The sequence below is a fragment of the Mobula birostris genome, chromosome 28 (assembly GCF_030028105.1).
Source record: "Mobula birostris isolate sMobBir1 chromosome 28, sMobBir1.hap1, whole genome shotgun sequence".
Classification (NCBI taxonomy): domain Eukaryota; kingdom Metazoa; phylum Chordata; class Chondrichthyes; order Myliobatiformes; family Myliobatidae; genus Mobula; species Mobula birostris.
Window position 1 is genome coordinate 36,616,207 of NC_092397.1, and position 16,412 is coordinate 36,632,618.

Below are 16,412 nucleotides of genomic sequence, written 5' to 3' on the forward strand. Positions count from 1 at the left end.
AGGTCAGGGTGATAAAAGGCATTGGAAAAGGGACTGAAGCAGTACCTTTGCACCAGATACACCTAAACAGCGACTTGGTCTCCGGACCGGTCACGATCGGGGTGAGGCCCGAACTACCGATGGAAGACGTGGCGGTCTTACTCGGTAGTGACCTCGCCGGCGGAGAGGTGTACCCAGCAGTAAAACTGACAAGCCAGCCTGCCAGCATTGAGGACCCGCCCATCGACTCACAGGTTTATCCTGTTTGCGCAGTGACTCGGCGCATGTCCAGAAAGGCTGCCGAAGCTAATATAGATTTAGCTGAGACGTTTTTACCAGCCTTGTACCAGGAGGGGTTAGCAAGGAAGGAATTTGTACTGGCACAGGAGCGAGACGCGGAGCTGATGGTTTTGACGGAGACAGCTTTATCTGAAGCAGAATTAAAAAGGGAGTCTGTGGGCTATTATGTGAAGGAGAGAGTACTAAGGAGGAAATGGAGACCAAGTACCATGCCCGCAGATGAGGAACCGAAATGAGGTGCCGAAAATTTATAGGGGCGAGATTTTTAACCCAGCCCACAAGATACCCCTCGGTGGACATTTTGGGGTGAGGAAGACAGTCGACAGAATTATGAAAGAGTTTTACTGGCCGCACAGGAGGAAGGATGCTATTGACTATTGTAGACGTGAGCTAACACAGTTACAGGTTTTGATATGCTGACAACTCACCACGATAGGCGAACAGACCTAGTTGGTGTTATCATGAAAATTAATGAGGCTAGGGTGCCACCTGATAAGGGGAAAACCCATTTTGAAAAGATGAGCATGGTGCTGAGTATGGGAGAAGTCTATTGTTTTGGCCAGCTTTGCTGATAAGGTCTCTCCCTTAACCCTCGAACAGAGCGAGCCGCTAAGACAGCTAATTAAACGGCACGCACTCGTATGTCCGGATGTCCTGAGGCAATGCAAAGAGCCGGGGCATGGTGTTGTTGTTACATTAGGTCAGCCGAGCGAGCAACACCCCTATAGGACGATTAATTCAGTGTCAAAAGTGCTAAAGAATGCAGAAGCGTATATTGGCGATGCAGTTGTCTGGAGTGACACGTGGGAGGGGCTGTTTAAAAAGCTGTTTGAAGCCAGCCTGACAGTGAACCTCGCAAAAAGTGAATTCAGCCACGGAAAAATCACTTATCCGGGATTGGTGGGAAGACAGGGGCAGCTGGCACTGATGCAGGCTAAGGTGCGTGCTATCTCTGAAGTCCCCACCCCGACAGACAAGAGAGCCCTGAGAAGGTTATTGGAGATGGTGGGGTACTATTGGAAGTTTTGCAAAAAAAAAAACTTTGCAGATATTACCCTCCCGCTTACTAAGCTCTTGCCAAAGAATGCTAATTTGGTGTGGGACGACCCTTGCTATCTTTGTCCGGGACGAAAACCACCGAGAAGTTACACTGATCACAACTCATTAGTGTTTTTGGCCACTATGAAGTTTGCTAAATTGGAGCCTGGTCTTAGAGGATTACTAAAATAAAACATAAAAGGAACAGAAAATGTGATTGCTGACTGTCTGTCAAGGTGTTGACAACTTAAAGTTCTCTGTATTAGCCAAATAGCTGATGACCAATGTATATTTGTGTGTATCTAATAATGTATTCATGCCTATAATTTTTACCCCGGTAAAAATCCTTTGAAGGATAGGGGTGTGACGAAAGACCAAGTTATTAGAAGATTGATGCTAATGAGAGAGATAAGTGAGACAATGGAGCAGCATTCGGAAATGTTAATGAGAGACGAGAGAGATTAACAAAAACAGACACAGTTCCGAGTATTGTCAGACCGGTTGCTGTGAACCTGAACTGTTTGAAGTTTGATGGACAGGCCATACCCCAGCAGGGGGATAAAAGGAACAGGTTCGCTAAGGCAAGGGACACCACGAGATCACCAGATAATGAGACCCTGGAAGTGCGGTGTGCCCCCACAAGTTGCTGGGTGTTTTGGAGGTCTCGTCGCGGGATCGGCCATAGAACGCACAGGGTGAAAAGGTATGATCGGCAGGAACCTGGTGTGTGTGTCCGCCCTGGCCTGGGTGCCGGGTTCACCGCGGAAGAACGAACGTATCCGGAACGGAGGGGTCACAGTCGGTGACCTCAGAAGACATTAAAAATAGGGCTCACCCGAAAGCTAACTGTGCAGGAACATCAAGGTCTGTCTGAATTCGATTTGCATATCATCATTCGCTCTCACTCTCTCTCTCCAACGGCACAACAGCAATTGCTGCGAACTGTACTGAGCTGAACTGAACTCTGCGTCACTTGAGACTGATCATTTTACCCCTAGACTGCAATAGAGCTTGATTGATTCCTATTATCCTAGTTCTGTGTACACGTCTGTTTTATCATTGCTAACCCGTTGCATTTATATCCTTACATTTAGAGTACTGTGTTACTTATTTCTTTAATAAAACTTTCTTAGTTCCAGTAATCCAGACTCCAACTAAGTGGTCCATTTATGCTGGTTTGGCAACCCAGTTATGGGGTACCTAATATAAGAATATAATGTTCTTCCATTTGGGATGAAGAATGCCAAAAAAATACCAGGTACTTTTCAGAGGATGATTAATAGCGTGATTCAGGGATTAAGAGATACAGATGCCTATATTGATGATTTAGTTAGGAAATAATACTTGGAAAGCCCATATTACTGCGGTGGAGAAACTATTTGAGAGACTTTCAAAAGCTAACTTAACTCTTAACTTAGCTAAAAGTGAATTTGGCCATGCCACAGTGACCTACCTTGGTTATGTTGTGGGTCAGGGAAAATTAGCACCTGTTGAGACGAAAGTGCAGGCAATTTTAGAAGTACCCACTCCAACTAGTAGAAAAACTCTCAGAAGATTGTTGAATATGGTAGGATATTACAGAAAATTTTGTAAGAATTTTGCGAACATTACTCTTCCATTAACTAATCTCTTGAAGAAAAATGAAAAGTTTGTTTGGACAGAAGCTTGTCAGGAGGCATTTGATAAATTGAAACTATAATATGAAGTCAACCTGTACTTAAATTTCCTGACTTTGAAAAACCATTTTCGTTAGCTGTAGATGCTAGTGATGAAGCTGCAGGAGCAGTGTTACTTCAAAGAGATGATGGTGAAGAAGTTGATCGTCCAGTAGCTTATTTTTCTAAGAAATTTAATGCCCATCAAAGAAATTATTCAACAATAGAAAAAAAAATATTATCTCTTGTTTTGGCTTTACAACATTTTTAAGTGTATGTTAGTACTACTCATAAACCACTCACTGTTTATACCAATCATAATCCATTGGTGTTTTTGATAAGATGAAAAACAAAAATAGAAGATTAATAAATTGGAGTTTAATGTTACAGGAGTACAATATTTTGATTACTCATATTAAGGGTAAAGATAATGTGATCGCTGATTGTCTATCTAGATGGTAAATGTACAATGAAAAGTTTTTTTATGGAGTGATATTTTAACATTCCTAACACTCCTACAGTATATTAGTTTGTAAAGTGTTGAAAGATAAGACTATATATTATGTATGTTGTAAATTTTATACCTTTGTATTTTTTTGTGTAAATCGTTATTTGTCAAAATTTTGCTCTTTAAGAGACCCATTTCTTTATGGAGGGAGGAGTTACATACCTCAAGGAGATCTTGTCAGAATGATGGAATGGTCTTTTGGAGGTCAGCTGATGTAGTTTTCCTGCCAATGTGAGGTCACGTGAGGACCTCATGTTCACCACGAGTATAAAAGGGAAGACCTCTGATGACGCTGTTAGTTTTTCCAGTTTGAACGTTAATGAGGTACTCCGCTCCGCTGTGTATTTGCATTATGACGGAGTTTTGATTTTAAACAGAGTTTTATGTTCTAACATAAGGTACAGACGTCTGAGCCAGCAGTATGACAATCGCTGCTAGGTTTATTAATGTATCTTTTCAGTAACATTGGAGAGTGAAGATGGGACCCTGAAGGAAACGTTCGACGGGTTTGGAAAGAATCAACCATTACAGAATTTGTTCAAGAAGGAGTAATCTGCATGAGATAGACTCTGCTAAAAGTGGCAGGAAGGCTGTGCAAGGTTCTTCTGCGGAGGAAGGTCAGTGCCTTTAAAATCGTTTTATTTCTGTCGCCGTGAAACCTGTGGAAAAGGCAATTTCCATCTGGGAGTGGCAGTGATGCCATGTCTTCGAGGAATTCGTTACTTCATGAAAGTCTCTCCTAATTGACTGTATAAATCTCTTGGACTTTAAAATTTACTGTTCGAAGAACTGTGTTTGAATTTACCGCTTTAAGAACTGTTTTCGCATTTGTCGCTTTAAGAATCAGTACCCAGTGACGATTTGTTGAACAGCCACATAGCGGTTAACTTCTGGTTAAGGTGTTTGTTTGTTTTTTTTATTGTTTATCCGTGTTTAATAAATGTTTGGTTGTTTTTATATAACCTGTCTCGATTGATATTCATTGTTGCTGGTTGCGTAGCACTTTATAAAAGTGAATTATTTCCTCTAAATGATTCTGCTTCTATATATGATGACATTCCTTGTAACGTCACGGACTCTTTTAAATATTTAGGTATTATCATCACTAAAAATTACGGAGACCTTTATAGAGCTAATTTGGTTGCCTTAGAGGATGTTATGAAGCAATTATTTTGTAGGTGGAATGCACTTACACTTTCGTTAGCTGGCTGAATTCATGCAGTTAAAATGGTGATTTTACCCAATTTTCATATGTATTTCAAAATATTCCTTTTTTCTAACTAAGGGGTTTTTATATCAGGCTGATTCTATCATTTCATCTTTTGTTTGGAATAATAAAAGACCAAGAATTGGAAAATATCATTTATAAAAATTTAAAAAAGGATGGAAGTCTTGCTCTGCCTAATTTAAGAATGTATTATTGGGCTGTTAATATATATTATGTGTGGGGTATATGGAGTGTCAGGGAGGGGTAGCCCCTCTGGTAGGAGAACATGTCGCGTTCTTTTCAGGGCGGTTAGTCCACCTTTGGTCCCCACCTGGCACTCAGCTCTCACCTATGGCTCCCCATAGCTGTTTGCATGCGACAGCGGCCACACCCCGGGCAACGGCTTCGACAAGCCGGCTCAACCAGGTGAGGGTAGCCGACGGGTCTCAAACCCTCGGTGAGATAGGGAGTTGTCTATCCCAGCATGTGAAGACAGACTCCGGCGGATTGAACAGACGAGACCAATGGAAGGTCCAACGGTCAAGAAGGCGGTCTCTGCAAGCGTCGTGGAACGCGTAGAGCAGGACAAGACATAGAAGACGTCCTGGTCACACTGTGCCTAGTCCCATCTCCAGCCGTCTAGACTCTGTCTTGCCACTGGATCCAGATGGGAATTGGGAAGAGAGAGTGGGGCTGACGCTGCGCAACTCTCCCTCGCTTAAAACCAAATCACGCGCTAGTCTCGACACCATCATTATGGTGTCGAGGTCCTCTTCGACGTCAACGATGGACGAACAACAATATGTGATGTGTGCTCTTGGTTATATTGGACTGATAAAAATGAAGGACCACCTTGGGTTGATTTGGAATTGAAAGCTGTGAACAATTTTACTTAACTTCGTCATTAGGAGCTTCTTTACCTGTAAAATTAGCAAAAATTTCTATTCTAAATTTATATCCTGTGATTAAGCAGTCATTACGAATTTGGTACCAGTTTCTTAATTTTTATAATATTAAAAAATTTAACCTTCTTAGTTTAATTTATCAAAACTATTTATTTAAACCTTCACTTAGTGATCCTACCTTTGCTCTTTGGAGGAATAAAGGGGTCTATTCCTTCATGGATCTGTTCCAAGAAAGCCAATTGATGTCTTTTGAGTAGTTAGCAACTAAATATTCTCTCTTGTACTCACATTTCTTGCAATATCTTCAGGTCAGACATTTCATACAAAAATCTTTAAGTAATTTTCCGTATATACAAGATTCTGACCGGTTAGACATTATTTTAAAAATGAAACCTTTAGTGAAAGGTTTTATTGAGAAAACTTATAATTTACTATTACAACAGTACAGTTATCCTTTACTTAAGATTAAGCAAGATTGGGAAAGACAACTTAACATGACCTTGATAACAGAGGATTGGTTGCGAATTATGAAGTTTGTTAAATATTCTTCGATTTAAGCCAGTCACTCTCTAATTCTATTTAAAATTGTACATTGTTACTATTTGACAAAGGAGAGACTGTCTAAAATATTTCTTAATGTTGAAAGTCAGTGGGATAGATGTAAACCTGAGACCGCTACATTGACACATATGTTTTGGTCGTATTCTGTATTGAAACAGTTTTGGAAATGTATTTTCTCTACAATTTCTAAAGCTTCAAAAATTAACCTACAACCTAATAAATTGACAGTTTTGTTCGGTATAATCCCTCAATATATTTATGGTATTTCTACGTAATTGCGTTTGTCAGATTATTGGCCAGAAGGGCTGTTTTATTGAAATGGAAAGATGCCTCTGCCCCCACTTTGATACATTGGTTCTCTCAGGTGATGTTATGTCTTAGTTTGGAGAAAATCAGAACTCACAGCTCCTGGAAACTGACTTTTGATCCTCGATTTGTCTTTGAGGAAAGGTGGGGTTCTTTTGATGGACCCTTCAGATTCTTGTTTAAATGGATCTGGTTGGCGCATTGATGTTTTTCTTTTATGGAAGCTTGTATGGCGTATAGCTCTGGGGTTCTGCTCCCAATGTTTGTTTGTTTGTTTTTAGTAGTTTTTTTTTGTTTTAGTTAGTAGAGGTTCTGTTTTCCTCCTTTCCTTTTCCCAAAAAATAGTTTTAACATTTTTTTTCTTCTTATTATTGATATATTGTTTAGCTTTGTTAATCACTTATTTGATAATTTAATTCTTATTGTACGTATTGACATGTTCACTTGATTACTTTAAGGTATTTGTTGTTGATTTTCAATAATAATTAATTAAAACATTTTTACCATGAAATGAAAATGACCGAAATCAAAATGTAGATGGGTGCTTTAGTTAGTTTGTGAATTATACCAATAGTGGTGCAGTTGTGTATAATGAAGAAGACTGGCAATGAATACAGCGTAATATAGATTATTCACAGCTAAGGACAGAGAAATGGCAGATGAAGCTGAACACGGATAAATGTGAGGGGCTGCAACTTGGTAGACCAAAAGCAAATAGTTAAATGCTAAGGAGAAGACCCTTAACAGTGTTGCTGAACAGAGAGGATTGACGTCCAAGTTCACAGCTCCTGGAAAGTGACTACACGGGTCAATCTGTGGTTAAGAATGCTTATCAAATGCTTGCTTTTATTAGCTGAGTTACTGAGCTCAATTCAAGAAGTGGTGTTTCAGCTGTCAAAGGACTCCACTGAGGCCACATTTGAACTATCGAATATAGTTCTAGTTCACCCATTTTGAGAATTGAGCATTGGACAAGGAGCAGAAGTTTACTAGGATGCTGTCTGGTTTACAGGGCATGTGCTAACATAAGTGGTCTGACGAACTTGGTAGTTTTCTTTGGAGTAGCAGAGGCTGAGGGGAGATCAGATAGAGATTTATAACTATATGTCAGAGACGGATCGACTAGACATGGGGTGTCTTTATCGTAGGGTAAAGTGTCTAATACATTGAAGATGAGAGGTGATGAGATGTGAGGGAGATGCTTTTTTTTTTAACTCAGAGAGTGCCGGATGCCAATTATGGTGGTGGAGTTAAATATATCAGGGGCTTTTACGGGATGTTGAGATAGGTACATTAATATGAGGAGGATGGGGTGAGATGGACTTTGTGTTGGTCAGAAAGATTAGTTTTTGGGGGTTTACTGATTTACTTTTCAGATGGTTTGACATGATATTATGGGCCAAACAGTCTGTTCCTGTGCTGTACTGTTCTACGATTTGTTCCATATACTGGGAACCATTATGACAGAGCTGAGCGTAACCCAACAGGTTTACAAGTAGATGATGAGTATAACATGAATGTAAAGAAGAACAAGTAATGATTGGGTACAAATCCAAACAGAGCAAAGAGTTAAATTGTACCACAGGAACAACATTTAAAAGGACAAATAATTCAGGACTGAAGGTGATGTATTTAAATGTGCATAGCACTTGGTATAATGTGAATGAACTCATGGCACAATTAGAGACTGGTCAGTTTGGTGTTGTGGGAATCACTGAGTCATGGCTGAAAGAAGGCCATAGTTGAGAGTGTAACACCAAATGAAATACTTTGTATCAAAATATAGGAAGGGTGGCACAGGCGGTGATGTGGCTCCTCTAGTAAAAGATGGAATTACATCTTTAGATAGAGGTGACATAGGGTCAGAGAATGTTGAATCTTTGTGGGCGGATTTAAGAAATTGCAAGGGGTAAAAGCTGGTCATCGAAAATAGGTCTCCTTATAGTAGCCAAAATGTGGGGTTGAGATTGTAAAGTCATGTACTTATATTCCCAAACGAAAAGCCGTAGATGAACCAGGAGGTACGTCGTCTGCTGAAGGCTAGATCTATGGCATACAACTCTGGCGATCGAGGCCTGTATCAGAAAACCAGGTATGGTTTGCGGCGGGGTATATCAAGGGCGAAGAAACAATTTTGAATGAGTTTGGAGGTGACATTGGATGTATGGTAACTCTGGCAGTGTTTGCCAGACACTACTTCATACAAAGTGAAAGCTAAGAGCTTCACTACCAGATGAACTCGCCCGCATTGAAAAGGAGAATATAACTACAGCTGTGAAGTTGCCTGCTGCACCTGATGACCCAGTGATCTCTGTCTCTGAGTCCGATGTTAAGCTGTTTTTAAAGAGGGTGAGCCCGCTGAAGGTGGAGGGTCCCGATGGAGAGCCTGGAAATGTTCTGAAAACCTGTGCCAACCACCTGGTGGCAGTATTCAAGGGCATTTTCAACCTCCCATTGCTACGGGCAGAAGTTCCCAGTTGTTTCTAAAAGGCAACAACTATGCCAGTGCCTCAGAAGAATAATGTGATCTGCCTTAATGACTATCGCCTGGTAGCACGAACATATACAGTGATGAAATACTTCGAGAAATTGGTCATGACTAGACTGACGTTCTGCCTCAGCAATGATCTGGACACTTTGCAATTTGACTATCGCCACAATAGTTCAACGGCAGATACAATCTCAATGGTTCTTCACACGGCTTTAGCCCACCTGGAGAACACAAACACCGATGTCAGGATGCTGTTCGTCGACTATTGCTCAGCAGTTAATACCATCATTCCCATAATCCTGATTGAGAAGTTGCAGAACATTGGCCCCTGTACCTCCCTCTGCAATTGGATCCTCCTTTCCCTAACCGGAAGACCACAATCTGTGCGGATTGGTGATAACATCTCCTCATGCTCGACAATCGACACTAGTGAACCTCAAGAGTGTGTGCTATGTCCACTGCTCTACTCTCTCTATACCCATGACTGTGTGACGAGGCATAGCTCAAATACCATCTATAAATTTGTTGATGGTACAACCATGTTTGATAGAATCTCAGGTGGTAACGAGAGGGCATACAGGTATAAGGAATGCCAACTAGTGAAGTAGCTTCACTGCACAACGCGGCACTCAATGTCAGTAGGATAAAAGAGCTGATTGTGGACGCTACTTCAGAAAGAGATGAAGGACCACATACCAATCCTCACAGAGGTATCAGAAGTTAAGAGCGTGAGCAGTTTCAAGTTCATGGATGTCAAGATCTCTGATGATCTAACCTCGTCCCAACATATCGATGCAGTTATAAAGCAGGCAAGACAGCAGCTATGCTTTATTAAAAAATTGAAGAGATTTGGTATGTCAACAAATACACTCAAATACTTCTATAGATGTACCGTAGAGAATATTCTGACAGGCTACATCACCGTCTTGCAAGTGGTGGGGGCGGGGGGAATGGGTGCACTACTGCACCTGATAGAAAGAAGTTAAAAAGCCTACAGCACAATACAGACCCTTCGGCCTACAAAGCTGTGCCTCACATGTCCTTACTATAGAAATTATCTAAGCTCCATGTACCTATCCAGGAGTCTCTTAAAATACCCCATTGTAACTGCCTCCACTACCATTGCTGGCAACCCTTTCCACACTCTCACCACTCTCTGTGCAAAAACACTTACCCCGACGTCTCTTCTGTACCTACTTCCAAGCACTTTAAAACCGTTCCATCTCAGGTCAGCCACTTTGGCCCTGGGAAAAAAAGCCTCTGACTATCCACACAATCAATGCCTCTCAACATCTTATTCACCTCTGTTAGGTCACCTCTCATCCTCCATCGCTCCAAGGAGAAAAGGCCAAGTTGATTCACCTGCTTTCATAAGGAGTAATCCCAAATCCAGGAAACATCCTTGTAAATATCCTCTGCACCCTGTGTATGCTTTCCACAAGCAATGTCCCCTTGGATCCTACTTACCTTCTCAATAAGCCTTATATGGGGTAACTTGTCCAATACCTTGCTGAAATCCATATACACTACAGCTACTGCTCTCCCCTCATCGATGTGTTTCATCACATCCTCAACAAATTCAATCAGTCTCGTAAGGCACAACCTGCTTTTGACAAAGCCATGCTGACTATTCCTAATCATATTATGCCTCTCCAAATGTTCATAAATCTTGCCTCTCAAGATTTTTTTTTTCATCAACTTCCGAACCAGTCACAGAGGGTTGTAAATTTAGATGGATCCATCTTGGGTACTAGCCATAAACTACCCAGGATATTCCAAGGATCGGCGTCTCAGAAAGGCATCGTCCATTATTAAGGAACTCAGCATGCAGTGCGTGCCATTTTCTCACTGTTACCATCAGGTTGGAGGTACAGAAGCCTAAAGGCACACATTCAGCGATTCAGGAATAGCTTCCTCCCGTCTGCAATCTGATTCCTAAATGGAGATTGAACACTTGGACACCACCTCACTTTTTTAATATATATTATATCTGTTTTTTGCATGATTTTAATCTATTCAATATTCGTATACTGTAATTGATTTACTTAATTATTCAGTTTTTTTCTTCTTCTTTCTTATGTATTGCATTGAACTGCTGCTGCTAAGTTAACAAATTTCATGTCACATGCGGGTGATAATAAACCTGATTCTGATTCTGAAAAGAAGTGTAATGACACAATTTTAATGGGTAACTTCAGTATGGAAGGGGACTGGGAAAATCAGGTTGGTGTTGAATTACAAGAAAGGGAATTTGTTCAATACCTACGAGATGGCTTTTTAGAGCAGTTTGTGATTGAAAATCTCAGGGAAAATCTATCTTTAGATTGGATGATACGTAACAGCCCCGATATCATAAGGGAACTTAAAGTAACCGAACCCTTACGAGGCTGTGACCATAATATGATTGAATTCGTGTGGTAATTTGAGAGGGTGAAGCATAACTCACAAATATGCAATAAAGAGATTTACAGAGGCAGAGAGAGGACCTTGCCCAGAGGACACTGGAGAACGATATTGGCAGTGATTAGGGCAGTGAAGAGATGGCTGAAGTTTCTGGGATTATTTCACAAGGTACAGGATAGATATAGAAACATAGAAGCATAGAAAATACGTGCTGGAGTAGGCCATTCGGCCCTTCAGCCTGCACCGCCATTTATTATGATCATGGCTGATCATCCAACTCAGAACCCCGCCCCAGCCTTCCCTGCATACCCCCTGACCCCGTAGCCACAAGGGCCATATCTAACTCCCTCTTAAATATAGCCAATGAACTGGCCTCAACTGTTTCCTGTGGCAGAGAATTCCACAGATTCACCACTCTCTGTGTGAAGAAGTTTTTCCTAATCTCGGTCCTAAAAGGCTTCCCCTCTATCCTCAAACTGTGGCCCCTCGTTCTGGACTTCCCCAACATCGGGAACAATCTTCCTGCATCTAGCCTGTCCAATCCTTTTAGGATCTTATACGTTTCAATCAGATCCCCCCTCAATCTTCTAAATTCCAATGAGTGCAAGCCCAGTTCATCCAGTCTTTCTTCATATGAAAGTCCTGCCATCCCAGGAATCAATCTGGTGAACCTTCTTTGTACTCCCTCTATGGCAAGGATGTCTTTCCTCAGATTAGGGGACCAAAACTGCACACAATACTCCAGGTGTGGTCTCACCAAGGCCTTGTACAACTGCAGTAGTACCTCCCTACTCCTGTACTCGAATCTTCTCGCTATAAATGCCAGCATACCATTCGCCTTTTTCACCGCCTGCTGTACCTGCATGCCCACTTTCAATGACTGGTGTATAATGACACCCAGGTCTCGTTGCACCTCCCCTTTTCCTAATCGGCCACCATTCAGATAATAATCTGTTTTCCCATTTTTGCCACCAAAGTGGACAACTTCACATTTATCCACATTAAATTGCATCTGCCATGAATTTGCCCACTCACCCAACCTATCCAAGTCACCCTGCATCCTCTTAGCATCCTCCTCACAGCTAACACTGCCACCCAGCTTCGTGTCATCCGCAAACTTGGAGATGCTGCATTTAATTCCCTCATCCAAGTCATTAATATATATTGTAAACAACTGGGGTCCCAGCTCTGAGCCTTGCAGTACCCCACTAGTCACCGCCTGACATTCTGAAAAGGTCCCGTTTATTCCCACTCTTTGCTTCCTGTCTGCTAACCAATTCTCCACCCACACCAATACCTTACCCCCAATACCGTGTGCTTTAAGTTTACACACTAATCTCCTGTGTGGGACCTTGTCAAAAGCCTTTTGAAAATCCAAATATACCACATCCACTGGTTCTCCCCTATCCACTCTACCAGTTACATCCTCAAAAAATTCTATGAGATTCGTCAGACATGATTTTCCTTTCACAAATCCATGCTGACTTTGTCCGATCATTTCACCGCTTTCCAAATGTGCTGTTATCACATCCTTGATAGCTGACTCCAGCAGTTTCCCCACCACCGACGTTAGGCTAACCGGTCAAAAATTCCCTGGTTTCTCTCTCCCTCCTTTTTTAAAAAGTGGAGTTACATTAGCCACCCTCCAATCCTCAGGAACTAGTCCAGAATCTAACGAGTTTTGAAAAATTATCACTAATGCATCCACTATTTCTTGGGCTACTTCCTTAAGCACTCTAGGATGCAGACCATCTGGCCCTGGGGATTTATCTGCCTTCAATCCCTTCAATTTACCTAACACCACTTCCCTTCTAACATGTATTTCGCTCAGTTCCTCCATCTCACTGGACCCTCTGTCCCCTACTATTTCTGGAAGATTATTTTTGTCCTCCTTAGTGAAGACAGAACCAAAGTAATTATTCAATTGGTCTGCCATGTCCTTGCTCCCCATAATCAATTCACCTTTTTCTGTCTGCAGGGGACCTACATTTGTCTTTACCAGTTTTTTCCTTTTTACATATCTATAAAAGCTTTTACAGTCCGTTTTTATGTTTCCTGCCAATTTTCTCTCATAATCTTTTTTCCCCTTCCTAATCAGGCCCTTTGTCCTCCTCTGCTGAACTCTGAATTTCTCCCAGTCCTCAGGTGAGCCACTTTCTCTGGCTAATTTGTATGCTTCTTCTTTGGAATTGATACTATCCCTAATTTCTCTTGTCAGCCACGGGTGCACTACCTTCCTTGATTTATTCTTTTGCCAAACTGGGATGAACAATTGTTGTAGTTCATCCATGCAACCTTTAAATGCTTGCCATTGCATATCCACCGTCAATCTGTTGCACAGAGAAAGATGTCCTCAAAATGACAGGAATACCTGTATAAAGCAGGATACCAAAAGATGTTCTCAAAATTCCTTTGTTTTCAAACACATATGTAAATACCCTGAGCTGAAATAAAAAAGAACACTGACTGACTGTTAAAACAATTTTCATTACAAAGAGGCAATCAGATAAATACATGAATATACAGGATTGGAATCACATGCAGCAAAATACTTTAGCGGGGAGGGAGTGGGGGACACAGTCGAGAGTATCTGTTGAAATGAGTGTTACCTACATCATGCCAGGGCAGGGGGAGCAGCCAGAGGTTGTGTTCCTTATTAGAACTTACAACAGAGGGAAGGTCCTGCAAATACCATCTGGGCAGTTGGGTAGAAATTTAAGAAGTAGGACTCTGGGGTGGTGATCTCAGGATTAATTCAGGGGCCACATGCTTCTGAGCTAAGAGATTGTAAGGTGTAAGGTGAAATGTATGGCTAACAATCTGGTGCGAGAGGGATGGCATCAGGTACACAGATCACTGCGTTGTTTTCCAGGATAGGTGGGACTGGTGTAAGGAGGATGGGTTACACCTGTACTGAGGGGAGCTAATATTCTGCCAGGGAGTTTTGTTGCAGCATTGCAGAGTTTTCTCATTTGGCATGTGTGTGGAGGAAGGGGATGGGTGGGAACCAGAGGTACAGGTCAGTAAGTAGCATTGAGCAAAAAGTAGAGACGAGGTCGAGAAACCCCATCAAGAAGTCAAGATGGGGCATTGTTAATGAGCACAGTGGCTCCAAGGGGCTGAACTGTGTTTATTTCAGTGCAAGGTATAGTACAGTTAAGGCAGACGTAATTGTAGCGAATATTACTCTGTGACACAGTAAATTAGTCACTACAAAGATCTAGCTGAGAGAAAGGCAGGGGTGATAGCTAAATATTCCAGGATTCAGATGATTCAAACAGTCCAGAGGGAGGTGAATGAGGTTGGGGAGCTGCATTGCTCATTAGGCAGAATGTCACAAGGTTTAGGTCATCCAGTAAATTAATATAGGTAGAAACATAGAAAACATACAGCACAATACAGGCCCTTCGGCCCACAAAGCTGTGCTGAACATGTCCCTACCTTTCAACTACCTAGGCTTTAACCATAGCCCTGTATTCTCCGAACCTCCATGTAGCCATCCAGAGTCTATTAAAAGACCATATCGTTTCCGCCTCTACCACTCCACTCATTCACCACTCTCAGCGTAAAAAAAACATACCCCCATCATCTCCTTTGTACCTACTTCCAAGCACTTTAAAACTCTCTCGTGTTAACCATTTCAGCCCTGGGGAAAAGCCTCTGACTATCCATACAATCAATGCCTCTCATTATCTTGTACACTTCTATCAAGTAACCTCTCATCCTCCATCGCTCCAAGAAGAAAGGGCAGAATTCACTCAACTTATTCTCATACGGCATGCTCCCCAATTCAGACAACATCCTTGTAAGTCTCCTCTGCGCCCTTCCTATGGTTTCCACGCCCTTCCTATAGTTAGGTGACCAGAACTGAGCACAGTACTCCATGTAGGGTCTGACCAGGTCCTATATAGTTGCACCATTACCTCTCAACTCTTAAACTCAGTCCCAGGATTGATGAAGGCCAATGCACCATATGCCTTCTTAACCACAGAGTCAACCTGAGTAGCAGCTTTGAGTGCCCTATGGACTCAGACCACACCGTCTCGCAACCCTAACCCTCTGTTCCTCCACACTGCCAAGAGTCTTACCATTAATACCATATTCAGCCATCGTATTTGACCGACCAAAATGAAGCACCTCACACTTATCTGGGTTGAACTCCATCTGCCGCTTCTCAGCCCAGATTTGCATCCTATCAATGTCCCATTGTAACCTCTGACAGCTCTCCACACTGATCACAACACACCCAAGTGGGGTCGGACCAAGGTCTTATATAGCTGTAACATGACCTCACAACTCTTGGACTCAATCCCATGGTTGATGACAGCAGAACATACGCCTTCTTAACAACACTGTCAATCTGCAGTTTTCAGTGTCCTATCGAAACGGACTCCAAGATCTCTCAGATCTTCTGCACTGCCTAGAGTCTTACCATTTAAATTATATTCTGTCCTCAAATTGGACATACCAAATTAACCACTTCACATTTCTCTTGGTTAAAATCCATCTACCACTTCTCAGCCCAGTTCTGCATCCTATAAATGTCCAGTTTAATCACTGAGAGCCCTCCAGACAAAGCACAGTAACCCCAACCTTGGTATCATCAGTAAGCTTACCACCATTCTACTAATTCATCCGGGTCATTTATAAAAATTTCAAAGAGGATAGGTCCCAGAATCGATTCCTGTGGAAAATCATGGGTCACCGACCACCATGGAGAATATGAAGCATTTACAACCACCCTTTGTTTCTGTGGGCAAGCCAATTCTAGATCCACAAAGCAAAGTCTCCTTGTATTCCATGCCTCCATACAGTCTAAAGGAGCCTTGCATGGGGCAACCTTATCAAATGCCAAAAAAAAAAACATGGTATAAAGAGGGTTGAACTTCTACAAAGTGAATAGGGGGAATTAGGACAGAACTTAAAAAGCTCAACTTTCAGAGCAGTAATCTCGAGATTACACGCTGTGCCACATATTGGTGAGGATAAAAATGGAATGATGATTCAGATGAATATGTCACTGAGGGGCTGAGGCATGGAGCAAGATTGAAGTTCTTGA